Raw genomic sequence first — 26,622 nt, 5'->3', positions numbered from 1 at the left:
CATCTCCTGCACAGTCTGAGATGATGCCTTTCAGCATCTTCCTATATTGCTGCTGACCGATATAGGTGTTTCCAATAGTCTGGGAAACATACCAGTGGGGATTTGAACTGGCAACCTTCTGCTTGTTAGTCAAGCATTTCCCTGCTGCACCACTTAAGGTGACTAGTGTTACCTACTTCCGACTAAATATGACCAAAGTGTTCATGAGAAAATATAGAAAAACAGAAATATGTTACTGTTTGGGGGGCAGGGGATGAGTTAGTATGCAAGAGAGAGCTTATCCCTTCAGGTTCTACTTAGTTCTTCTTCTCCTGAAACATATGAAGAGTGTGTGTGTGTGTGTGTGTGTGTGTGTGTGTGTGTGTGTGTACAAGCTTCTTAACACAAATTCCATATTTCATATGATTAATATTTCAGATAGACTGCATTTTGTTTGTATTGCAGGACAACTGCAGCAAGGAAAGAGACAGGGCACAGGCAGAGTAGTGGTTTCACTAAGAGAATGTTAACCAAGTTAAAAAATATCCTGAAAGGGAAAACCAAAAAATGAAAATCAGATTTAAATGTGTACTGTAATATAAAACAGTATTTGTGTACTTAATGGCTTTTGTGTGCAATTCTACAGCCAGGAAACTACACTAGACACATCTGTATAAAATATATTTCCAATTTAACCAGTCTGGAATGACCACATTCATTTTCTAGTTCATTGCAAGGGTAAGTAATATAATAAGCACAATGTATTCACCAAATTTAATAATTTAGCATGCTTGCTTAGTTAAATCGTATTAACTAGTGATACAGCCAAAGCTAAGGAGCTGTATGTTGTTGCGTCTTGCTTTGGAATAGATCAAGCACATTTAAAAGAAACAGAGAGGCCATTTCCTTGTTTCTTCTATTTTCCTTCTGATCTGGATTCATCTCCAAGCTACAGTGTAGTAAAATAATTTCTAAAAAAACCCCAACAACACACAGATAGGCGGGGGAGTAAAATGAAAGCTTTCCGTTAAAACTAGGATGTGTTATTTCCAAAATAGAGAGCCTTACACAGTTGTGATGAAGGCAAAAGTATAGAGTTTTCGATGTTTAAGGAATATTTTCAGAAAATAAGAACTGGAAACAAGCTCACAGACCTTATCCAGCATTCCTGATGAAGAGAAAAATCCCGTTAGACGTCAAGGAGACTATTATCTAAGGGCAGGAAACAGGATCAGGTTCATAGCAAGCAATATATTAAGAGATAGATCTGGCTTGTAATTAGTCTGCAATCCAGACATTATGGAGTTACTTTCTTAGCATAATGCAGGAAATGTATTCCGTAGAGATGCACTATGTCATTTCCATAGGGAACTTTGTTAGCTGCAGCTGAAGGGCCAGAATTTAAATTCATGAAATATGCATCTGAACCTGAAAATCAAATTAGTTAAAAACAGGTGTAACTTCTTTATGGGTTTCATGTTTCTTCTTGGAGCACTTGATCATTATTCCAATTGCAAGCAGAAAAGGTATTCAAAGGAGTAACTCATGTAGTATATATCAGATCCACCAAATGAGCAGAACAAAACATGGTCATTTCTGCCTCATCTGGCTCATATTTGTTTGATTTACCTAAAATAACGAACAGTGCTTTCACACTGTGAAAGTTCCACGATCTGGGTCATACTAACCTGGCGTGCATCTAAGTAGACTGTCAACTCAAGAGCTTTTTATAGTGGGCCCCTGCTCTACATCACTGTGATGTCTGGAAGAATTACAGTTGACCTGGCTTCATTTGCAATGCAATCATATTGCTATGCATAAAGTACTGCCCAATCTTTATATGATCAGTCCTCAAGGAGAGTTGAAATGAACATGCTCCAAAAACTGTCTTCTGAGGGTTTTGATATCAAATATTCATCAGATATTTTCTGACTATTTGCTAACATTCATCAGATATTTGATATATGTATGTGGCATTCTGTGATACTTGATTTCAGTTTGTGATAGTGGCATGCAATGATGTGTTCTGTTTGCCAGCATTTAGTAGAGAACATGCAATGGTATTTACAATTTGACAGCTGGTAGCTGATGATATTAGGTTTTATTACTCCTGTGCAAACTGAAATCAAGGCATGCCATTTCATATATTTACAAATATTCCTTTCAGCTCCACTATCAAGAAATCTGAATGTTAGAATCTGGATTGCTTCCGTCTACTTGTAGAAGTGTGATTTAACCCATTTTGGGGTCCCAGCTAGAGTTGCCACATGTCCAGAATTGGCCTGGATGTCCAGGAATAGGATATCCTATCCAGGATGTAGGAAAAGTGTCATTTTGGATACAAAATGCCCCAGAATGTGAACAGGAAAATGGCTTTAACTATTTTACTCATTTCCTGGTGCTTCACTCCAGGCATCTTAGCTGTGTCAGTGTTTAAAAGCCCTCTATTTTCATTGTTTCTCTGGCACTAGACCTGCTGGCTGGCTAGGCTGGCTCTCTGTAAATGGATCAAGAAACACCTTCCCTCCTTTCCAGATCTAGAGATAGTGAGAACCTCTGGGTTTAGCTATGAAGTATTTGGACAGAGAGAGTCCCATTTTCTCTTGTGGTTGAGGTTCACTTCTCTAGAACTCTCATAGTCTGGTGCAGCACCTGTAGTCTTGTGAGGGGCCCCATTTCTGGTGTGGAGTAGCAGACACAACTGTCTTTTGTTGTTACAACATGGATGATGAATATCTGCAAAAACTCCACCCCCAGCTATTGCTCCCAAAACTAGATCAGCTCCTAACTCTTGCATGTGTGAAGACCACGATAGGTGGGAAATGCACAAAACAGCCATCAAGATCCACTGCCAAGCACTCTTTTCAACCCATGGCAATTGTGTCCAGGCAATCTCTCCAAAAAATGTAGCAACCCTAGTCCAGGCCTTCATGTTTGGGAAGCCTATCTAAAATAGGAGTGTTGCAGACCACTCTCTTGTTCAAGAGACTCACCGATCAGCTCACTTATGACATTCAGCAAAGACCTGCCTTTTCAGTTAAGCCTGATGCAGAGACACTTTATTGAGCTGTTGTTATCCTATATTGGTGAATTGTAATTGTTCATTTGGATTTTAGCTACTTTACTGTTTTGTCGTTGTAGAAAGCAGGCCACATATTCAGTGGCAGGCTGGAAAGATTATCTATTGTTTCTCTGGTATACATTTGTAACACTAACTTAGAAATTACAATAACATAATAACAGAGATGCTGGGTGGTGCTGAAGGACCTTGGCAGCTCTCCAGTTGGTACAGTGAAGGAAAAGCCTTGGCTGTATGCTTTTTCACCACAGGATATTGTACTGGGTATGTGAACAGACCCTGAGAAATAAATGTCTCTTTGCCAGATCTAGTAAATACTGAAAAAAGGATTATGTGTATTGGAATACTCAAGCAATACACACCCTCCATTATTTTAATTAAATATTTGATGTGGTTCTGTACAGAGTGTAATCCAGATGGAGGCCCTCATTCACCCATCAACCATCATTGGGTAACCCTCCTAATCATTATAAATGAATAGATCTGTATTTTTCATAACCACCACCCCCACAGCCAAGATATCAATTATCTGGTGGAAATCCCTCTTATACCTTCATTTGTGCAACTGAAGTTAGATTTCCCCTAGTTTTCTTTTTTGACAGGCATGTACGACGACGACTACTACTACTACTATTATTATTACTGCTACAAATATTTATATATCACACTTCAACCAAAGTTCCCAAAGAGGTTGACATAGAAAAAAACAACAATACATAAATAAGATACCCCCTACATTTCATTTGACAGCAATGCAATGAGATTTCATACTGGACACCTGTCAAAATCCAATCAGTCAAAAGATGTAATGAGTTTCAAGCATGGGGATTTCAAATTTTGCTGCAAAAATGTCTCATCCAAAATTGGGAGGGAATTATAATTTTTTAGCTCATCTTTTGGGTGTCATGAAAGGGAGGGGCAAATTTGGTTTTGGCATGAAAATAAGCGAAGCTGCTTCCCAGCTTTTGGATTTGACAGGCTTCATTGACACGAGGAACAAAGATTGCTGAGCCATTTATGCTTTGTATCTCTACTCCACACATTGATCAGACGTGGATTTAGAACATTGGCATAAGGTTAATTTGAAATGGGAAGCAGGAAGTTTAGACCTGATCATCAGGTAGTATTTAGTGTTGAGTGAGTATATAAGAAGAGCAGATTCAACTGTCCAGGCAAAACATATGGTCTTGTGGGGGCTCTATCACTTCAGTATGCAGATGGGAGATCACATAGTTTATGAAAGGTGTGCCAGGAGGGAGACCAGGATGTCTGTGTATGTGCCCCTAAATGCATGCTCCCCACATTTTTCCCCTCTGCTTCTAGCTTGCTCTCCCATTGGAAAGGCAAAGATTAAATTGCAAGAACTAAATGAGACAGGGAATTATATTGTACATTATACCGTTATTCTTGAATACAGGATACAGCAGGGAAGCTTAATTCAAAGAACATATTTCATAACCCTCTAAATCTAATCTAACCCTTGAAATGAAGACACTGGGAAGAAGTTCCTTAGACCCAAATGCCTCAGAAGCGGTAAGAAATACAGTGGCCTTTTGCTATTTACTGAACATGGATTTTAAGACTATGTGATATCAGAAGCATGTTTAAAATACATGTAACTTTCAGGGACACCCCCGTCTCCCATTCCATATATATATATATATATGCAAGACTAATAAATATCTACAATACTGAGACATTAATTTGCAATTCAAGGCTTCAGATTATATAGAGACACATCTGCAACATTCTGGTAGACAAATGTGCATTTATTTAATAATACAAAACTGACCTTGTGGACTTCATTCAACAGCCATATTCCTTCATATAAACATTTGTAACGTCTCCTTCCCAATCATTCATCTACATCTTTAACCTCTCTCAACAAATAAACTGAGTTAGATGTGAAAACAGTGAGTGCATTTCAGAAAAAGTGTGAGATTATTTGTATTAATGTCTCACATTTGGGGAGTCTAATTCAGTCTTTCAAAAATACAGTGATATACAGTTGCTTTCTCTTTGCATGAACATATAAATGCACACAGAGAGGCATAAAAGGCTTGATTGAACCAGTATGGGTCAGTGGATAGAATCTGGGACTCACCATTGCAAAATTGGGATTCAAAGCCTCTGTACATTATCTATATCCAGGCCTCAGCCAGTTTCAGAGGCCAGCAGTAGGCTATAGGTCACTTTCTGGAGCCAGCAGTTGAGGATCTGAGGGACAAGCAGAAGCAGGTACATACTGTAATAATTGTGAGATTATAGTCATGAATGGCTTTGTTAATAGTGTTGCTATCACCATTTAAGGGAGACACCATTAGGAATTGTGTACATCTCACAGAGGGGCTGAAGGTGACATCATCCTGCCCTCTTCTACTAATAAGTGTGTTTATTCAGTGTAAAAAAAACAGCAGGCAAGCGAGACAAGGAGAGATTTTAGGCCTGGAATGATGCATAAGGCTAGCAGCATCTTTTGGGGTGCAGGGTTTGTTCTCTGGAAACCTGATATGACGTTTACTGACTTATGGGAGTGTTCTATGGTCTTCTAATTCCATGTAATGCTCAACTTGTATATTTGTGTAAATAAACCAAATATGATAAAGATCCCACAAGACTCCAGTGATCTCTCCTCTAAGAAAAAGCAGAATCTGTGAATCACTGCACCCTTGGAACTTCTCACTACTTGGAGAAGTGGAGTTAGGGCCACACAACAGTATGTTGCCAACCTCAGGCAGATAGATCCCCAAAGGTGGCAGGAAGAAAGGCAAGACAAAGCATCTGTGTCATATATAAGCTGCTCATCACAAGTTGTCTGACAAACAACCCCTAAAGCAATGTTTAGGTACAACCAGCCAGTATTGTTTCCCCAGGTCACTTTGTCAAACTGGGCAGCACTCTCTCTGGCCATTTTTGGGTGGTGCTGGAGCCCACCAAAGATAAGGCCAATAGCTCCCTCTGTTTGAGAGCTGCCCCCGCCCCCCGTGGCACAGGGAAGTTGCCTAAACCTGGCTGCTGAGGACCCTGGTTCAAGATCCAACACACATGCGTGTGCACACACACACACACACACACTTTACAATGAGTTCTTGTAGAGAGGAGTGAGGGCAGACAAAAGGCATAAAGAACAAGGGATTTTAAATGCATGAACCTGGGGAAGCAGAGACACAAGAAGACAGCGGACTGAGGGAACTATCTGTTATGGGCTGGAGCTCTAGACTTTTCTTTCTAGTTCCTTTCTGTTTCTAAATAATGCGTTCTGCACAGCAATAAAGCAACATGTCTGACAACAATAAAAAGTGACTAAAAGTTTATTTCTTGCAGTGACCTTATACAAAAGTGGCAACAAGAAAATCTAGCTATGACATATGGGAAAAATGAGGAGCACGATTCAGCATTATACTGGACAGACTGGGTCATCATTTTCTAGTAAATGATAACACAGAACAGGACAAAAAGAAAGTAATTTTTCTTGTTTGTGGCAGCAAAACATATTCCTTTTAAAAATGTCTCTTGCAACCTCAGAAGCCAGTAGACTAGCAGATCTGCAAAAGATCTTAACAGAACATGATTCTCCAAAGTCAAACAATATTATGAAACATTTTAAATTCCATGAGAAGTGAAGGAGATTTCACTTAGCCAGGAAATCTAGAGGGGGCTATTAATCAACACAACTAGGCCACTTGAGTGATCTCTATCATGCCAGAGAAAAGAAGAAGCAAAAGGCTTGCTACAATACCTAGAGAAACAGGAGGAAATGACAAAGGAGGTTGTCCACGCTGTGTGCTTGGTAATGGGGAAAAAGAGTGGAACCTTACAAAATAATGGTCGAGTAAAATAATCAACCTGTGTGAATGGAAAATAGATTCAGCGACTTCAGTTACAGTGATTATTTGTTTGATTGTTTATGTATTTATTTATATCTATATTTATTTTATGTATTTATATCTATGTAAACTGCTTTGGGAACTTTTGTTCAACAGTGGTATACAGTATAAATATCTGTTGCATTCATATCTGTAATGAAGAGAGTTATTAACAGGGTACAGTTACCTTGTTATCAACAGAGTAAAGCAAATCTGAGTCCACTGGTAAAGGCAAAAATGAAACTCCAAATATACAGGTGAAACTCGGAAAATTAGAATATCGTGCAAAAGTCCATTAATTTCAGTAATGCAAATTAAAAGGTGAAACTGATATATGAGACAGACGCATTACATGCAAAGCGAGATAAGTCAAGCCTTAATTTGTTATAATTGTGATGATCATGGCGTACAGCTCATGAAAACCCCAAATCCACAATCTCAGAAAATTAGAATACTACATGGAACCAAGAAGACAAGGATTGAAGAATAGAACAATATCGGACCTCTGAAAAGTATAAGCATGCATATGTATTCAGTACTTGGTTTGGGCCCCTTTTGCAGCAATTACTGCCTCAATCCGGCGTGGCATGGATGCTATCAGCCTGTGGCACTGATGAGGTATTATGGAAGACCAGGATGCTTCATTAGCGGCCTTCAGCAATTCTGCATTGTTTGGTCTCATGTCTCTCATCCTTCTCTTGGCAATGCCCCATAGATTCTCTATGGGGTCAGGTCAGGCGAGTTTGCTGGCCAATCAAGCACAGTACACTGTATACTTTTCAGAGGTCCGATATTGTTCTATTCTTCAATCCTTGTCTTCTTGGTTCCATGTAATATTCTAATTTTCTGCGATTGTGGATTTGGGGTTTTCATGAGCTGTACGCCATGATGATCACAATTATAACAAATTAAGGCTTGACTTATCTCGCTTTGCATGTAATGAGTCTGTCTCATATATCAGTTTCACCTTTTAATTTGCATTACTGAAATTAATGGACTTTTGCACGATATTCTAATTTTCCGAGTATCACCTGTATACTGGAGGAAATCATTCAAGTGTGTTCAAGTGATTCAAGTGCTAGAATCAGTGTGTGTGTGTCCTGTCAAATACAAAAAACAACAGAAGGAATTAAAAGCAGCAGTAATAAAAGAAACAAGACTTTTTCCTTTTATCACTGGTGCTTTTAATTCCCTCTGTTGTTTTTGAACTTATTTAAACCTCTGTTTAATTCCCTCTGTTGTTTTTGAACTTGTTTGAAATTGTTTGAAGAGCTCACACTGGACTGGGGAGAGATATGTAAGTTGGACCTGGGGGGAAAACCCAGCAGTAATGGAAGTCCCTGAGTGCCCATCTTGCTGTGTTCCAAGAAGGGGCAGCTACCCTGGATGGGACTAAAGCCATGGTGTATATCCAAAAGTGGAGCCAGACAAAGTACTTGTTACAGGTCTTGGCCTGGCTCCAAAGTAGGCTCTTGCTTGGAGGGCCTGACTACAGAGCAGACAGATGAGCATCAAAGGAAGAGAAGGAGCAGACGTGCTCGGGAGAGGCTGGGATCAAGTGTACACAAAGAGCAGAAGGCCCACCAGATGTGGCCAAGCACAAGCAAGGCAAGACTGTTGCTCAGTAAAATGATATTGCTCATATTGAGGAACCAAGCCTACAACTGTTATATAGGGCCTGCTAGGCTTCTATTGGTTCCTCAGGTCACCTGGGTTAAAGAGTGGCAGGGCAGTACTTGTTCCAGCCATTATGTAGGTGGTGGTGCTGCATTGCAGCAGACAGCAGAATGATAACTTCTCTGACTAGAAGCTGCTGTGATAGTGCAGGAAATAAGGTACTTGAGCCCTGATGCCAGAGTCTCTAGTTTGAAACTCCCGGTGCCTTATAGTACTTCAAAGCCAGACCTATTCCATATGTTGTCAGGGAAAAGACAGAAGATAAACTGGAGAAAAGAAGCACAACCTTCCCTGTAAGATTTTCAGAATGTGAAACACCGATAGTGGCTAAACTGGACCATCTGTATTAGAAAAAACAAAGTCTCCAAATTAGACAACTGCTCCATTCCATGCACAAGTGGAATGAGTAGCTATGCTGATGGCTATGCTGGAGGGGGTCAACAGTTCAGTAAGTTATCAGATTGTTGGAAATGCAGAGATCATATGTTATGGCTTAAATTTTCAATCTCTGCCTTTTATGATGTGTGAGTCTTGAAAAATATATATCTGAGATACAATGATATGTAAGGGTTTCTGTCAGGATGAGGGGCAGGAGGTCCAGGAGACTGAACTCTCTCTCTCTCTCTCTCTCTCCATCTTATGGAAGTTGGAGAGTCGGAGACCATATGTTATGGCTCAACATTTCCAATCTTTGCCTTTATGATGTGTGAGTCTTGAAAATCTCTCTCTCTCTCTAAGATAAACTGAAATGTGAGAATTTCAGTCAGGATGAAGGGCAGGTGGTCCAGGAGGTCAGTATTTTTATATATGTATCCATCTTATGGAAGGATGAAAGTATTTCAGTTTGTTAGAGGCTTTAAAGTGAACTATTCTGGAGGATAAAGGTTAAGTAAGTATTTTTGGTGCTGTTCCAGTGTGTGCATTGTGTGCTTGATGAGTGTGCTCGATGAGTATTGGCCCTTATATCTTGATTTATTATGGATTATAAAGAAATACGTTGGCTGAAATGATACCTAAAACTAGGTACGGGTAAGGCTTGCCTCACAAGTGCAGTGTGTGGGGAGTGGGGGTGGGTAGAAGATTTCCGCTGCTCTCTCTTTCCCACAAAAGCACTTTTTATTCCAGGACTATGTCCTTGAGGGCTGTGTGACCCTCAGGGTCATCTTCCTGGCAACGAAAATGGCTCATGTAGGGAAGGGAAGGGAGCAAAAATCACCTCCCCAACCCCCTACATGCTGTGCTTGCGAGGCAAGCCTCCCCTGCACCTAGTTTTTAGGCTACTTGCAAAGACAGAACTCTTGCTACGCCCTTGTAAGGCTGTGTATCATGTCAGCCAATGTGTTTTATCTTGATGCTTTATTCTTGTGTTATTTTTCATGCCAGAATTCTGTACTTTTTGTACATGTCATTGAAGATATTCCCTTCAAACTTATTTCATCAAAATGCAATGGAAATGTTTGTTAAAGAGATAAACCAGTTCCAGCAACTATTCTTTTTCTTTCACACATGAAAAAAGACATTTGGAAATGATTTCAGTGAGCAGGCAGTCAAGGATTTATAGATTATAATGAGCACTCTGAATTGTCCCTGTGAAAACACAGGGAGCCAGCAAAGATGTTTTAGAACTGGCAAGTAGAAATGTGGAAATCGATTCGCGTCAGATTGATTTGAGCTTGAATCGGGCCAATTTAAGGGATTCAAACTCAAATTGAATCACCCTTAGGATAAAGGGCTAGATTCAAATTGAATCAACCCTGATTCAAACTCAAATCAATTCAAGTGATTTGAACACCATTCTGGTGGACATTTTCACCTTGCTGATTGGTTTTCTGGCACTGGCTTCCAATTGGCTTGAGATATCCTAGCTTCTTGGTTGGCTTGCTATCATACAGATAAAGTCTTGTCATGGGCAACTGTGCTCCCATTGGCTAGGTTGAGAGAGGAGGGATGGGAACAAAAAAGGAGGGAATTTCAAAATGTTTTCAAAGGGCTTAGGGAAGGGAGGCAGAGAGCCCTTATTGTACCCTTGAAGAGGATACATCAGGAGAGGCAGAAGGAAGGAATTAAGGAAGGTATGATTTTGTGGTTTTCATTTCTTAGCACTGAGTATAATATGCTGTTCTATTGCTGCAATATTATTAACTATCTGATTTGCTGGAAGACTGACAAAGGCATAACTTGGGTGCCTTCCTTCCTTCCTTCCTTGAGTTGTGGTTTGGTCTGTTTGTGAGATGGTGTTGTGGTGAGAAATGGACAGTGGCAGTTCAGGTGTGTGTGTGTGTGTGTGTGTGTGTGTGTGTGTGTGTGTGTGTGTAATATTTATTAGTGATTGCTATGATGAGGTCCATGTCTGGCCTTGAGACTAATTTATGCTTCACTCACTACTCTGATCAGCAGACTGCTTTCTGCTTTGCAAGGTGAACTCAGTCAAAATTTGGCTGAAGACTTTCTAGTTGAGCTTATGGCTATGCTTGCTGGCTACTTAGGTTGCTGTTATAGCAGCTGTTGCAATGCTGAATAAAGGAATCATCATTGTGTGTGAGAGAACAAGTTGTGCCAATAATGTTACTGCAGTGCAGGCACTGTGGCTAGCAGTGGATTCCGGGTCAGTGGTTATTTTTTGGACATTTTGGACTGTGTATTTGACATAATGTGGTGTTCTGTATTGGGAGGGACTGTGTGCTTCTCTTCTGCAGTGTTTTTCAAGGCGGGGTTGTAAATTTGGGTATTTTATGGATCCTATGAGGTTTTTTGAGAAAGGTTGTTTTTTAAATATATATATATACTAGTATTTTTAAGCCCGTTATAATAACGGGTGCTAGTTGTTGTTTTTTTCCTTTCTGTGTGTCTGCATTTCTTGCATTTCCTTCCTCTTCTTGCTATTTCTTTCCCTCTGTCTTATTCCTTTCATGTTTCAAAACGGCCCATGTAAATGCCCCCGCCACCGCCGACGACGACCGGCCACCCGCCCTCCCAACTGGTTTTTGATCCAATTCCCCCCCCACACACATTTAAGGGCCAAATTGGCCCATGCACTTGCCCCCGCTGCCGCTGCCGCTGCCACCAACCGCCCGCCCGCCCTCCCAGCTGCCGAGACCTCCACAGCCTCAGCCCACGTCCTTCGCTCGATCACATTTACGATTTAGAGAAGGAGAGAGGAGCTCGCATGCAGAGCTCCTCTCTCCTTAAAGCCTCTTCCCGAACTGGCGCTTTGGGCGCAAAGGGCGCCTATTGCGTCCTTTGCGCCCAAAGCGCCAGTTCGGGAAGAGGCTTTAAGGAGAGAGGAGCTCTGCATGCTAGTTCCTCTCTCCTTCTCTAAATAGCAAATGTGATCGAGCGAAGGACGTGGCCCGGGGCTGTAGAGGTCTGGTATGGGTAAGGAGGTCTCAGCAGCTGGGAGGGCGGGCGGGCAGCGGCGACAGCCGTGGGGGCATTTACATGGGCCGTTTTGGCCCTTAAATGTGTGGGGGGTTGGATCAAATAACAGCAGGGAGGGTGGGTGGGCGGGCAGCGGCCGCGGGGGCATTTACATGGGCCATTTTGGCCCTTAATCTACAACAACATGGTCTGGCCCTTAATCTTCAAAAACATGGCTGCCCATGTCTGGGCAGCTGTATCTTTTTCGGCAGTTCTGAGCATGCACTCCGCGCATGCTCAGAACTGCCGAAAAAGACACGGGCGGCACGAACGCACGCCCAAGCCTTTTATCATAGAGGATATCACCTGCTTGCCCATTTCTTTTGTAGGTTGGGTGGTAGATATCAAACATCATGCCATACCACCCAACCCATTCTGGGACATACCCATGGGGGATAATAGGGTGATTTGAATTCCCCATTGTTCCCTATGGCTGAATCACTAAAATCACTTCAATCAATTTTTTTGTCAAAACAGCTGGCAATGGTCACTGTTTCTCTGAATCAATTTGACTATTTTAGTCATTTGGGAGGCAGTGAGGTGGAAAGATCCCCTGCCACCTCCTCCATTGTCCCAGCCAGCACAGCTGCCTGTATGAGGTCACTTGGGAGGCCGGTGGGGTGGTGGTGGAAGGAGCCCCCACTGTCCCCTCTGCCGCCATCCCGGCCACCACCTCGGCTTGATTTTAAAGGTAAAAAAACTTAAAGGGCAAGGCTGCCTTTTCCGTTGTCCCCTCCCCACTCCCACATTTAGCCTTTTGTGGAATCCTTGCCAGATTCCCTTTACGTTGAGTCATCTTGTGAGGCAGGGTTTTGGTTTGACTGGCACCCCTCAGTGTGGTTCGAGGGTGAGCTTCTGAGCCAAGCCAACTTGCACATCCCTAGATCATTGGCATTCTGCTGAATCTTGACTGGAGAATTGTTCTTAGCTTTAAGCTGAGGTATATATGTTTTAAAAAACTGTTTCTGAGCCAGGGAAATGCATGTACACAAGTGTGTGCATTAAAGTGTGCATGCATAGGAAGTGTGTGATATCTGCATAGGAGTGACAGAAAGAGGAATATTTTGTGCCAGGAATATTTTATTTTCCACTATGTCCTTATAGTTCTTCTGCAGCAACAATATGGGGAGGTGTCTCTCTGACAGGGCCCTATTTTCACTCTTTGTCCGAGGACCCATTCCAACCTTGCTATACCCCTGCTTGATGAGTTAGTCCCAGTCAGCAATCTATCTGTAATATTTTCCCAAGTAGCCTTCAGAAATAATATTGTGTAGAACATAATGCAGGAAAACCTATATATTACCAGAGTCATGGAGAATAGTGTCCAGGTTATTATTATTAAGAGGAGTCACAACTGGTACAATAGTTTCAACTGGGATAGTCTCTCAAGGGATACCCATATCTCTGGAAGCAGAGAGTGGTGGCAGCAACTACCGGATCCGCACTGGAGCAGGGGTGAGTGAGTGAAACTGCCAAAACTCCAGTGAGGACTCCTTTACAATGAGATTTTCTCCTGGAGAAGTATAGAGGCTGGGCCACCTGAGGAGGTGGAAGGCTTTCTGTTCAATTTGGCTAGCTCCCTTAAGACAGCAGTAAAGATTGGCTAGAGAGACTCTTTTGTGCTCATGCCTCAGAAGGAATATCTGATACCCTCAAGTCCACTGGAGTCATGTAGTTTTGTTCTATTTTAAAACACTGCTTCTTCATTTTTTTTGTTCTCTTGATTAACTGTAGGAGAGAGATAAAAATCTCATTAACTTTGTTTGCTCAGTAATTTGCTGCTGTATATTTGCTTGCAGGAACTATGTTTTAATTAGCATTAAATGGTTTCTTTGAGGTTGTAATAAGAAGATACCATCCTATCCTACATGCTCATTGTGTCAGAGTATTCTGTTGATGCTTCTTCTAATGAAGTTGCTTGATTGACCAATAGGTTGGCTTAACTTCTTCTTCTTCTTCTTCTTCTTCTTCTTCTTCTTCTTCTTCTTCTTCTTATTATTATTATTATTATTATTATTATTATTATTATTAATTCGATTTCTATACCGCCCTTCCAAAAACGGTTCAGGGTGGTTTACACAGAGAAATAATAAATATATAAGATGGCTTCCTGTCCCCAAAGGGCTCACATTCTAAAAACTACAAACAAGATAGATACCAGCAACAGTCACTGGAGGTACTGTGCTGGGGGTGGATAGATCCAGTTACTCTCCCCCTGCAAAATAAAGAGTGGATAATATTTGGAATACAAGGCACTACCCTTCCCAGAGAACAGTTTAATTCTACTCTCCAATGTTTCTTTTAAGTATGGTATTATTATTATTATTACATTTATATCCCGCTCTTCCTCCAAGGAGCCCAGAGCGGTGTACTACATACTTAAGTTTCTCATTCACAACAACCCTGTGAAGTAGGTTAGGCTGAGAGAGACGTGACTGGCCCAGAGTCACCCAGCTAGTTTCATGGCTGAATGGGGATTTGAACTCGGGTCTCCCCGGTCCTAGTCCAGCACTCTAACCACTAAACCACACTGGCTCTCAGTACCCAGTGTCTCCCTTCTGTAAGGTGTGTCCCCATTTTGAACATTATCAAAAGCAGGTTTGACAAATGGAGGTGCGTGTACATTCTCTATTCACAACTATGATCCTTTTACTTCAATTATGTATGCTTCAAAAAGAAAACACAAAAAATAATCTAATGATACGGAGATTAATCTACCAACAATGTTACAAAAGATTATCACAAATAATCAAGATCCGTCTGCTGGAGCCTGACTATTCCAATAATTTGGGGGGAGGGGGACAAAATTAACTGTCCTGAATTCTCAGAACATGTGTTATTTGAGAGCTGGTAATGTGTTGTGACTAGGAGACCGAGCTAAGAATGAGGGAGTCCCCATTCAACTCAGCCATGAACTCACTAGGCGACCTTTGACAAACCACTTGCTCCTAGCCTCCCATCTGCAATACAGGAATAACAAAACTGACCTACTTTATACAATTATTGTAAGGATTATAATAAGATAATGTACAGGAAGCACTCTGAATACTCTAAACTGCAAAGTCACCCTTTCAAGCAGTTGCTTCCCAGCAATGGATATTCAGAGGCATGCTGCCCCTGTACCTGTAGGTAGCGTATAGCCATCATGACTAGTGGCGACTGAGAGACTTGTCCTCCATGAATTGGTTGAATTCCCTTTTGAAGTCATCTCGGCTAGTTGTTGTGCTGGTGAATTCCATAGAAGAATGACGTACAGTGACATTCAGTGCCACGGGAGGTGGTGCATTTCCCATAATTACACCACTACTTGTGGCACAGAATGTCATGGTGCATAATTAAATTCCGTTTCTGTAGCAATATTTAGCGATTTCCACTGTAAGGCTATGTCAATGTTTATTAATGTCAAAACCTTCGTGAATAAATTGTAAGTCTATTTCCAAAACCACATTTTTCAGCTCACCCAACAATAACACCAAAAGGTTCTGATATCAAAGGTAACTTATATCCTGATACATTTCTTAAAATGTTTATTGCCAGGTTGCATACTCGTATCTGGTGACTTGACCACACACTTATTTTATTTACTTATGGCTTCTGCCCAATCCAAACTGTTGCTGTCCACAAACATAGTGCCTGTTTCATCCAGAAACCTGTAATGCTGGAAGAATACAGCTTGCCTGCACCATAAGAATCAAAACTGATGCAGAACTAGGCAACCAAGAATACCACAAGTATGAGCAAGATTTCCTGTTCTGATGGCATGGTTGATTACAACAGGACTCCAGGGTAGCACTGTACCTCACATTTTAATTTAGAGCTTGTTTATGCTAACAGCAAATCAAGAGGTAAACCACATAACATAGGATGAAGAGTGACTGAAAGGTCACTTCATCCAACCTTGTGCACTGTAGTATGCCTCTAATAGATGAGGTCAGAGAATTCAAGAGAATGGGAGTGACCAATATACTGTGTGCCAATGCAGAAAGGCCTATAGGGCAAATAATACATTTCTAGCTCCAGATATGGTAATTAGGCCCTGAGTGTGAAAGCAAAACCCAACAGTTGAACCTTCACAAGAGCAAATGTTCTTGGCTCTGTAACATGAATCCATTCTCTTATCTCTATTTTTTTAGTTACCTCATCAAACGAAGACAGGACCCTCCATTACCAGCATCTCTAGCAAATTAGTGGTCTAAAAGCAGAGAACAGAAACTGCCATATCAAAAGATGCCCCCTGGATAAGAAACATGTTTATCAAAACTCTTGGGGGAAGCCATGGCTGTCTTATCCATGGAAGAGAGCTGGTCTTGTGGTAGCAAGCATGACTTGTCCCCTTAGCTAAGCAGGGTCCACCCTGGTTGCATATGAATGGGAGACTTGATGTGTGAGCACTGTAAGAGATTCCCCTTAGGGGAACGGAGCCACTCTGGGAAGAGCAGAAGGTTCCAAGTTCCCTCCCTGACATCTCCAAGATAGGGCTGAGAGAGACTCCTGCCTGCAACCTTGGAGAAGCCACTGCCAGTCTGTGTAGACAATGCTGATCTAGATGGACCTATGGTCTGACTCAGTATATGGCAGCTTCCTATGTTCCTATCCTTTGCAGATGTTAAATGTTCAGTGAGAATATCTGGGTTGCAGCCCGTTGGAGATAAGTATAGGGGTCTCTTTCCCCAGTGAAGATTGCAATTTTCCTAACAAAAGGCTGGTTCACAAAACCATTAAAATCAGGGTAGGAACTGGCTGCCCACATTTGCATGATTGTCAGAACCCATGCAAATCCCCCCTGCCAGGTTGCTCAAGGCAGAGTAACCCAGTGTTTCTACCCAGCTTTTAATGGTGGGTGGAGGAGCGGAGAGTACTACCTTGATTCCATCATCATGAGAGCTCACTTGGCTCTTCTACCCAGTTGAATAGCATCCTGTCCACCCTATCCTCATGGCATCCATAGAATTCTGTAGCCAGAGCTACAGAATTTGGCAGGTCTGAGTCTGCCTCCTGCTCCTTCATGGCCAATGAGAAGGCTGAGATCATGAAGCTTTTCCATTCTTCTGGTACTGGTAGCACAAAGCAGCATGCGATAGCGGTAGTCTTGGAGGACCTTCCATGTTAGGGCAGGGCTTGCAGCTGCTGATTTCCACAACAGATGCCACAGCTACCTTGCTCATGTGTTTCCTGGGTTTGCAGGCCTGAACGGAGGTTTTGTTCATGTTTTACAGATGGGGTAGGAGATCCCTTGCCCTCCTACTCACCCCTAGATGGCCATGTAAATGAACCTACAGTCCTTCCCTGACAGCTTTCTATTGATACTTGTCCCTCTCAAGCAAGCAAAGTGGTTCAGGTTAGATAGGACAGACACAGAAGTATACGATATTATTATTTACATTTTGTTTTTGTCAAAGAAATAGTCAAAGTATTTAATAATGTCTTATTGAAGAGGATGTGGATTGCTCTAGTACTGTAAACTTTGAGGATCAGACCCTTGCTTTCACAGGAGAACAATTCACTTCTTACTGCAATCAATGGAAAAAATAAAGCCATTGAATTTAGTGGATATGGTATGTATTTTAAGAACTAAACCATTCCACTAAAATCAATGGCCAAACTCTCACACTGAGCTGAAGAAAAGCTGTTCTCACTGTTATACCTTGTAGTTTGTTTTCTTTAAAATAGGTGTGCACTTTAAATATTACTTCTATTGTGAACCACAGAGATATGACTTAAAAGATCTGCTTCTCTCTGTGTTATTTTAGATTTGTTTTTAAAAGAAGATTTATAAAAATAAATCCGCAAATGGCACCATTTTATAATCAGAGAAAAGCCTACAGAGCAGCACTTCAAAAAAAGAAATCAAGTTTCCTAAGGGATAGGATAACAGGTGTGGAGGAACGAGGCCCAGACCACTCTTTTTGTAAATAAGCCCTTATATTGCAAATTGCATTGATATTCCTAAACTTCTTCTTTATTGTAAATAAGATTGTATGTATAAAATGCTTTACTAGTCTCTGAAGCCCTTCTCACAATCTGCGAGAAGAGCTCCTCTCAGGTTTGTGGGAAGAGTGAGCTTAGCCCTCTCACCCCACAGATGATCAAAGTGCAGTCCTGGGAAGCCGGATCAGCCACCCATTTGACTGCCGGCTCCGTCACAGAGCCGGTGAGAGCTGCAGGGATTGGGGGCCATGAAGCCCTCGGAAGTCCCAGGATGCCCCGTGCAAGTGTGTGGGGCATCTTGGAGAGACCCCCAAGCCCAGGCGGCTGGCTCCAGTCTCCCGGTCAGGGGTCTACTCGTGTGTCGCCTTGCGCCATGGCAACACACAAGCAAAAAACTGAGGTTAACGGAGCGCTCACTCTGTTAACCTCATTTAAGCTCCCTTTGCCCGCGTTCCAGTGATGGTGGGAATAGCCGCTCTTGTGTTAAGAGAACTGACAGGGTCAAAAGTTCATGGCTTCTGCTCAGCACTTTTATTTTGAGGATGATACAATGTACTGGTTTGATTTTGGAGGGAAAGGGAGGTTTGATTTCATTGTTTATATTTTGAAAAATAGAGGGAACATAAGTTAGGCTGATTGGGTTATTTTGAAAATGGTTACAGAATATTGTGTATAAAAGGAGGTTGCTTTAGAGTTGGTTGCAACAGTCTGTTGGTTGCAACAGCTGTGAAATCACTTGCATAGAGTGGAGACTCTCTGAAGGGCTGAAATCACTTGCAAATAAGAAGAACCAGTCTGGGTTAAACTCCAGGACTGTAAAAGTGACCTGGACCTGAGGCTGCACAAGGAACAAGCAAGCCAGGTTGCTGCGAAGGGTAAGTGTAGAGAACTCTGAGTTGGGGACAGTTTTAGATAGGTAAGTTGGGTACGTTTCCCCAGATATTTTATTTCTACATGATGCTCTTATAGTAGTTGCCCCCGCTAACTGTTATGCTGTACTAAGAAATCAAAGCTACTTTTTTGAATCGACCAATAATTTTGTCAAAGTAAAGATTCTTGATATATTTAAAGATTGGAAGCTCTGGTATGATTGTCTCCACCCTACGCCTAATGCCTTTGCACTATACTGAGGTTTGTTTTTTTTGCATTGCTGCAAAGATTGAAGAGCTGTTTTAGTAGACACAGCCAGAGAAAAGAAAAGTCTATTTGATGGCTGCGGTTAAGCATAGATATCATGTTGGGGCTGGTGGGATCTGAAATTCCTCCACATGTGATGTCACAGAGGTAGGACAAGTATTTCTGCCACAACAGGTATTGTTCATTGCATGTTTTGGAATTGCTGTTTTTGAAGGCTTGGTGCAGAGCATGTGAAGGCTTGGTGCAGAGCAGAGGAAAGCAAATTTTTATGGTCTGCACTGCTTCCGGAAATGCCCTGTCACTTGGAAACTTGTTCCTGAGGGCTGCATGACCCTCAAGGACATATTTTTTGGTGACAAAGGGCACATACTTAAATTTCACTCTCCCTGCTATACATCTGAGGTTATGCAGCCAGGGAAGCTCTCTGTAGCACATTCACATCTTCCTGTAACGTTATTTGTAGGTTGCTCTGGATGTCAGTCATTGAATTCTCAATTATAGAGCACTAGTATTTTTAAGCCCGTTATAATAACGGGCGCTAGCTTTCCCTCCCCCCCCTTTTTTTTGGTGTGTTTCTTTTTGTCCCTTCGGGGTTTTTTTTCACCCCCCTCGTCTCTCTCTCTCTCTCTCTCTCTCTCTCTCTCTTTGTGGTTTTTGCTCACTGTCTCTGGGTCTATGTTTTCCTGCACCCTTCCCCCCCCTCCTCTCTCTTGTCTTGTCTGCTCTCCTTTTTGCCCCTGTTTCTTTGATTTTTTGCCCCTGTTTACTTTCCTCTCCTTTGCCCCTTTCCTCTCCCTTGCCCCTTTTTTACTCTCTCTGTTTTGTTTTCTTGTTCTTCGTCTCCCTTATTTTGTTGTTACATACGTATGAGGCTATGAGGCTATGTTTTGTGTAATAAGTATTATTTATTTTTCTTGTTCCCCCCCCCTCCGCCGTTATAGTATTTCTTTATACACCACATTTTTGGTGAATATTTGTTCTGAGTCTGGTATTAGTCTTCCTTGTTCTGGCCCTTCCAGCACCCTGACCACGACGTCTTTAAAACTTTGCACTCTTGATAACGCGACATATAATTGTCCGTGGCTGAACACGGGTTCAGGCAGATAGATTCCGACCTTTTCCAGGGTTTGTCCTTGTGACTTGTTGATTGTCATTGCGAATGCTAATTTCACTGGGTATTGTCGTCTTCTTAAGGTGAATGGCAGGTCCGTGCATGTTGGTGCCAAATCTATTCTTGGGATGAAGACCATGTCTCCCTGTGCTGATCCTGTAATTACTTCTGCTAGTATGATATTTTTTTCCAGGTGTGTGACAATCAGGCGGGTTCCATTGCATAAGCCTTTTTTTGCGTTCAGGTTTCTTAGAAGCATTATGATTGCGCCTTCTTTCAGGGTGAGTGTATGTTTTGGCATTCCTGGGGGTGTTTGGTCATGTAGGAATTCTGCTGGGTAGTTTTTGGCATCTTCCTCAGTGGTGTCATCTATGGAGTCGGAGCTGAGATAAGTTATTGGTTCACTCTCTAATATGTGGAGCACCTGGTCGTTGATGCTGTCTACATCACTGTTTTTTGGGCAAAGGATGGATCTTTTTGCTATGTCGTGGATGTTCCGCACTTGTATTTTTTCTCCGAAAATTTTTTTCACGATATCTGTTCTGCATATGATGCTTGATGGGATCTCAATGATGTTTTCTTGTAATCCCTCAATGTGTGGTGTCTCTCCGTTGCCTACTGTGATTAGCCACTTACTGAATTCTGGGTCTTTTGATCTTATATTGTTGTGAAGTCTCAGGATCTTGAATGTGTTCCACAGTGTATTGTTTTTTATGCAGGCCTCTACAATATGGGTTTGGGTCCCATGCGGTACTACGGGAAGTGTCTGTCGGAAATCTCCTCCAAGTAAAAAAAGCTTACCACCCATGGGTTTGTTGTTCTCCATGATTTCCTTCATCAGTTTGTCTACTGTTGTTATTGCTTGAGTGGGTGCCATCGTTGACTCATCCCAAATGATTATTCTGGCTTTTTTGATGTTGTTTGCATCTTGGGAATTGAGGCGCATGTTAGACACGGAGTTTTCCAGTATTGGTACTGGCAGTTTGAATTGTGAGTGATATGTTCTGCCTCCTTGTAGAAGGTTGGCTGCTATCCCTGTGGAGGCTACAGGGAGCGCGAGTTCATTCTGGCCACGAATTGTGTTGAGGATGGTTTTGTATAAGTATGTCTTTCCACTGCCTCCTGGTCCATCCAAAAAAAAGCAGCGGTGTTCAAGCTCATTGTTTTGGCTAGCTGTTAAAATTTCTTCCATGGCTGCTCTTTGGTCATCATTGAAGGTTGTTGACATATGTTTTGCTGTTTGGTTTTCATAGGCTTGGTCGTATGTTTCTGTAAGGTGCTCGGTATTATGCTTGTTGTATGTCAGGCCGTAGTCTGTGCATCTCTTTCCATGGAGTGTTAAAATTTTTCCAATTTCCTGCAGGGCGAGGTCACGGCAGACTGTGCATTCTTTATTGTGTTGTAGATGTTTATGGGCATAATCCTCGATGAGGTAGTCTTCATATTTTGTAAATAGCTCCTGCATGTTTTGGAGGGATGCAAAGACACAGATGTAGGCGAAGAGTTCTCTGATTTGCGTGGGCATGTTGTACTGTGCTGCGTCTTCAAGTGTGCTGTCCCACACTGTTTCATCGTTTATGAGTCCTCTTGCTTTTGCTGCTTCTTGGAAAGTTGGGTATTCTTTTCCATCCACGCTTCTGAGGTTTCCATAGGATGTTGCTCCTGACACATGCAGCAGTAGGAGGCGCAGGCAATAGCGCTCCTGGTCTGTTTGTAAATTTGCAGAATACATTCTGCCAATCATTTTTTCTGCCCCACGCTGTCTAATTTTCCATGTGCTGTTTGCTTTGTCAAAGACATAATATACTGGGATGTCTGTGTATAATATGTGTCTTGCCTTCTCATCTTGCTGGTTTAATTTGAACCATGCTGTCAGTTGTGTTTCACGGCTTGCTGCTCTGTCGGTTGCTGCGCCAATGTCTTCTGGGTTGAAAATTACTGCTTGTTCGTCTGGGAGATGCACTGGCAGTCTTTGTACTGTATGGGATTGGTAATGCATCTCGAATCCATTTAGTCGCCATGCTGCCTCTGGCGCGCTGACATACCTTGCATCCATGTAGGTTGTGATCTCATCATGGTTCAAAGTGTCTGGTTCTAGGATTTCCACTTTTGCGCAATCATGGCCTTTGTATACATATTTGAATAGGTATTTGACACTTCTGACTGATGCGCAGACTTCGACATTGATGTGGCAGTTATACCTTAGGGTCAGAAATGGATTATAGGGCACAACCCATCTGTTATCTATTGGTTTTCCTCTCTGTGTTTTGCTGTTTCCAGAGTTTCTTCTTCTGTATTTGGGGTATCCATTGATGTTTGCAATAGTCTGGTCTTGGTACTCTTTTGGGAATTCTTTTGTACATTTTTCATTCGACATACATGGTGAATGTCGATTGTGAGTACCACATGGACCGTGGATCATATGCTTTGTTACTATTGCATGCAGACGTGGTGTTGTTTCAATGTTCGGGATTTCTGCAGATACTATATTATCGATGGATGTTTCAGTCTTTGGCTTATAGAGTTCAGTTAGGATGAGCAATATGTGGGCATGTGGCAAGCCTCTTTTTTGGAACTCTATGACATATACAATGGCTGTTGGTGGGCCAAATATATGGTTTTTGCAGATGTCTTCAATTAGGGATCTAAGTTTCAGGTGAAAGACTCTTGCCACTATATCTGGTCTTGCTGCAGCATTTTGGCCCTGTTCTAGGTTGTCTTCTATTTCATTCCACTTTGGGTTGCATGTCATTGTAATGAAGAGGTCTGGTTTTCCGTATTTTCTGACAATAGCCATGGCATCCTGATAGTTCTGTAGCATATTTCTGGGGCTACCTGCAAATGAGGACGGCAAAATAAATGTCTTTCCTGGGAGTTGGCCTGTTGTATTGGCTGTTTCGTTTAAGTGGTCCATCAATCCTGAGTACTTTTCAACTCGCAATTTTGGTTGATTGTGTCGGACGAAATTGAGTCTATTGGCCTCTGTTTTTACATATGCATCAACCATGTATTGCTGCGTTAGGCGGCCTGCATTTAGGAAGGCGTTAAAGTTGTCTCTGATGGATAAACGGTGGCCATAGTACTGCATCTGGGTGACTCGTACTCTCGGTGAACATGGTTGCTTTGATAAATTCTTTAAGGCTTGTGGCCTCAGTTGTAAAGGTATGTCTATCCCCCAGCTTTGTTCTCCATTGGGGAATAGTAATGGGTATACCATGGGTTCTAGGTTGGGATCGAGGACACTTATTCTTTGTGTAATGTTATGGTCTGGGTTGCCTGCTCTAGGTTTACAGTGAATTAGTAGGTCTCTTTCCAGTGGTGGCTCTCCGTCATTGTTTTTGAATATAAATGCGACCTCATTATGCTGGGGTGCATTGTAACGTCTTTGGTCATTTTCTCGGTCTTGGACTATGGTCATGGTTACTTCCCTAAGTGCTTCGCCTGTCTGTTCTGCGTCCTCTTGGCACTCTGTTTCTACTTGGTGTAGCATCTTGCAAGCCTCAGCAAAGGGATTGTTTTTTGCAAAATGTGTACTTAGAGCTTGCATAAGTTGTGGGTTGATTTTTGTGTTGGATTTATTATGTAATCTTCTTTCTGTGGCCTCTGTGGGGTCTAAGATGTATAGTTGCGCATATTGTCTGTCTTGGCCCTGCTGTGGGTGCAGTGTGCCTGCTCGGTGGCAAATTGTGCCGTGTATTCGGAAGCAGTACGGCCCGTGGCCTGGTGGTGGCACTATGTTTGCTCCCATGGAGGCAAATGCTAGTGCACTGTTTATAGATCGGACATTCTCCATGAAGTTCTTGCTGTTTTCATGTTGTCCCGTCATCAGGTGCTGGATGAGCGGGTCGGTTTTAATAGGGGCAAGGGTCACTTTTCCCTTTGAGCAGCACTGTGTGAATTTCCGGTCTGTGGGTCTTTCTCCTTTGAAATGTTTTGCATTGCAGAATTCACATCTCTGGTCTAAATGTCCACATGTGTGTGGTTGGATGTTGTCTTCCGGGATGTTTGCTGTGTTGTTTATTGGTTTTGTTGTGTTTATTGCTGCACATATCAGTTGTTGTTGTTGTTGTTTATGTTGGCTTGGGGTTTTTATTTCTTTCCTCTGTTTTTTTTTTCTGTCTGCGTCTTGTTTGCGTTGTAATTGTTGCTCCTCTGGAGTCTGGCTTGCTCTCTTTTCTCTTCGTCTTTGAACATTTCTTTGATGTTCTTTTTTTTTCTCCTCCATGGTTTTATGTGCTCTTCTTTGTTTCTCTCCTGAGTTTTTTTTATTTTTCAGCTGTTCTTGGTGTTCTGCTGTCTCCCTCTCTCTTTGTTGTGTGTCTATGATTTCATGTTTCCGTCTTTTGGGTTTGGGTTCTTGGTCCTCTCTCTGTGTTATGTCAGTGTTTGTGTTCTGCTCTAAATTTGGACATGTGTGTGTGGCAATGTTGTTTTTAGTTTTTATTGTTATGTCATTTGGAGATGTTGTTGTGTGTTGGGGTGCACTGTCCTGGTCCCCTTTTTTCAGGTTTGTTTTTTGACGTTCTAATTGTTGCTCTGCAGCAGTCTTTTGCCTTTTTCTTGCTCTTTCTGCTTCTGCGTATTGCTTTTGCTTTAGTTTTCGTTCCTCTGGACTCTGCTCTTCTCTTCTTTCTCTGCGTCTTGCCTTGGCTCTGTCCTTTCTTTTTTGAATCTCCTCATTTGATCTTGTTGCGCGTTTTTGTTTTTCTCTTGTGGCCTTATTTTTTCTATGCTGCATCTGCTGCGCTATTATTTCTTCCTCTATTGTTTGGTTGGCTCTGGTTTGTTTTGGTTCTTGTGGTTTGACATGTTTGTCCTGTTTCTGGTTTTTGTTGGCCATATTTGTTCTTTTTTGCTGGATTTTGTGTATTTTATGTTTGGCTTATGTGTAAATTTTCTTTCTGGGTTCTGTAATGCTTCTGCAAGATGTTTTTTTATTATTATTATTTGCTACTTCCTTGGCTGCTGCTTTAGGCTGGTGTTTTTTTTTTTAATAGGGTGGTTTTCCCTTCAGAGTTTTTTCTTGGTGTACTCAGCACAGCAGTGTCAATTTCTTTCTGTTTGGTTTTGGGGTTTTTTTGTTTTTTTATATATATATAATTGTTTACTTTGTTAGTGGCTTGCCGGTAGGCAGAGTCAGTCAGGATGTTGGGGGTGGTCTGTATATGCTATCTCTTGCCTCACCTGAGTGTGTCAAGACTGCCTTTTTCTCAGTCTTGGCAGCTTTGAGGTATTTTGGTGGAGTAGGGCTATTTGCAAGAGTTTGCAGCTCTTTCTCTTCTCTCTGCTATGTTGCTCGTCTGCTGTGTGCTTATAGCACTGTAGGAGTGATCTGTTGGCGACCGTTACTCTGACAGTCGGTGGGTGCGCGTGTAAATAACGGGTTTCCCCCCCTCCCTGGCTGTGGGTGGGGGACTGGCTTTGATTGGTTTGTTTTTATTGGGCGGGGGATGTGGGGACCGCCAGTGGCCGCTGCTCTATTTAGTGTATATCTTTTGCGTTGTGTTGTATGTGTGTAGGGTATTGTGCTTTGTGTCACTATTTGTTTTGATTTGGTTTATTGGGGTTGTGGTGTAGTGCTTGATGTAACTTTATTTATTTATTTTTTGGTTCCCGGAGCTGTTCGTGAAGAGGAAGTGAGGAGCTTGTGAAAAGAGTTCCTCTCTATGAGTTGCTGCTGCCCAGTCTGTTGCAATGGACGTGAATGACGCAATAGGCGTCCTTCATGTCCATACCGGCAGTCTAGGCAGAGGCTTACCACAGGGAGGAGCTCTTTCTGTAAGCTCTTCCCTTCTTCTTGGAGGTTGTCTGTTTGTTTGCTCGGTGCAGTGGGTAAGTTGGGTTTCGGCAGCTGGTTGGGCGGGAGGGCGATAGGCGGGGGCGATGCAGTTTGCAAGGGGTTTTTGATCCTGGGGGGGGGAAGCGGGGGAGTTGATTTTCGGCACCTTGGAGGACGGGTGTGCGAGGACTATTCCTCTGGTGCATCTTGTTTTGTTTAGCGTGGCAGGTCTCATTGGCGGCTTCGCCGCTCTCTCGCCCGGCTTCCCCGCTCTCCTTCTGTTAATTGGCCGCCTTCCCCGTCCTCCTTTTTGTTTTGTTCGGCTTCCCCGTCCTTATTTTTGGTTTTTCCCCATCGCCATTGCTCCTGGCGTATTTGGGGCGCCTGCCTCTGGCCGTCTCGGTGTTGCCCGGCTTTCCTGTCCTACTCATTGTTTATGCCCCGCCGCCATTGCTCCAGGCATTTACGGGGTGGCCGTCTCTGGCCGTTTGGCGTTGTTTCGGCCGTGCTGTTAGTGGCCGAGGCGGCGGCAGAGCTCCCCTCCACAGAACACCAGGCTTGGTGCTCCCCTCCGCCGTTCACCCGGCTTCTTCTGGGCGGCCGTTTTTTGGGCGTCCAAGATGTCTGCCGGGTGCTGGCGGTTGTGTCT

The sequence above is a fragment of the Hemicordylus capensis genome, chromosome 5 (genome assembly GCF_027244095.1).
Source record: "Hemicordylus capensis ecotype Gifberg chromosome 5, rHemCap1.1.pri, whole genome shotgun sequence".
NCBI classification, from domain to species: domain Eukaryota; kingdom Metazoa; phylum Chordata; class Lepidosauria; order Squamata; family Cordylidae; genus Hemicordylus; species Hemicordylus capensis.
Note: the sequence above shows the minus strand (reverse complement) of the source record.